Raw genomic sequence first — 1,710 nt, 5'->3', positions numbered from 1 at the left:
CCCTGGGGACACCGGGAATGGCCTGGAATTAATTGAATCCCGTTTAATTAAATAGATTGGATTAATTAAACTCTGGATTAGTTCAACTCAGTTTAATTAGTTAGACCGGATTAACTAAACTCTGGATTAATTGAAGGCAGTTTAATTAATTAGACTGGATTAATTAAACTCTGGATTAACTGAAGCCAGTTCATTAATTAGACTGGATTAATTAAACTCTGGATTAATTGAAGCCAGTTCATTAATTAGACTGGATTAATTAAGCTCTGGATTAATTAAACCCAGTCTAACCAGTCCCAGTCTATCCAGATTCCCACGCCCCGCCCACACGATCTGCATAACCAGAGGCTCATTTGCATACACAGGCATAATGATGCAGCTCATTTGCATAATCACACAGAGGCTTAATTACCCCTAACGAAGTTTCAGCCTCCCCCAAACATTCCTGGAATTCCCCGAATTCCCCAAAACTGGGGCAAAATTCCCAAAATTGGGGCAAAAATTCCCAAAATTGGGGCAAAAATTCCCAAAATTGGGGCAAAATTCCTGAATTTTGGGGCAAAAATCCCAAATTTTTTCGTAAAAATCCCAAATTTTGATCAAAAAATCCTCAAATTTGGGGGAAATTCCCAAACTTTGAGGGGAAAATCCCCAATTTTTAAGTGAAAATCTCTAATTTTGATCAAAAAAATCTCAATTTTGGAAGAAAAAATCCCAAATTTTAGGCCAAGATCCCAAATTTTGGGAGGCAAAAATCCCAAATTTTTTCGTAAAAATCCCAAATTTTGATCAAAAAATCCTCAAATTTGGGGGAAATTCCCAAACTTTGAGGGGAAAATCCCCAATTTTTAAGTGAAAATCTCTAATTTTGATCAAAAAAATCTCAATTTTGGAAGAAAAAATCCCAAATTTTAGGCCAAGATCCCAAATTTTGGGGTGAAGATCTCAAATTTTGAGCAAAAATCCCCAATTTTGGGGTGAAACCCCCCAATTTTAGAGAAAAAATTCCTCAATTTTGGGGTGAAAATCCTAATTTTGAGGGAAAAATTCCCAATTTTGGGGTAAAAATCCCAAATTTTGAGTTAAAATTGACGATTTTGGGGCAAAACCTCCCAATTTTGAAGAACAATTTCCCAATCTTTCCCCTCACCTCTCCCGTCCCGGAAGCGCCGCGCGCGCGCCTTGGCCACGCCCACACCTGCCGGCCCTGCCCAATCAGCACGCCCCCGCCCTCGCGGTCACGTGAGCAGCGCTGTTTCCCGCCCCCCGTACTCCCCTCTCTCCGCGCTCGCCTCGCTTCCGGGTCGGCGCGATGACGTCACGAACGCGCGCCTCGGTGATTGGTGAAGTGGGGAAGGGGCGTGGTTAGGGGGTGAGGGCGTGGTTTGACTGGAGGCCACGCCCCCCCAGGGCGGTGCAATGGGCGGGGACAAGGAGGGCTGGGGGAGGGGAAGGAAATAAATAAATTAATTAAAATAAATTAAAATTAAATTAAATTAAATTAAAATAAAAATAAAATAAAATAAAATAAAATAAAATAAAATAAAATAAAATAAAAGGGTTTTTTGGGGTTTTTTTGGGGGGGAATTTGGGGCTCCCATTTTGGTGTTTTTTTTTTTGGTTTTTTTTTTTTTTGGGAAGGTTTGGGATTGTTTTGGGGTCTATTTTGGGTTTTTTGGGGGGTTTTTTTGGGCTCTATTTTGGGGTTTT

This window comes from Onychostruthus taczanowskii, unplaced genomic scaffold, assembly GCF_017590055.1.
Source record: "Onychostruthus taczanowskii isolate IOZ18803 unplaced genomic scaffold, ASM1759005v1 scaffold335, whole genome shotgun sequence".
In the NCBI taxonomy this organism is placed as follows: domain Eukaryota; kingdom Metazoa; phylum Chordata; class Aves; order Passeriformes; family Passeridae; genus Onychostruthus; species Onychostruthus taczanowskii.
Note: the sequence above shows the minus strand (reverse complement) of the source record.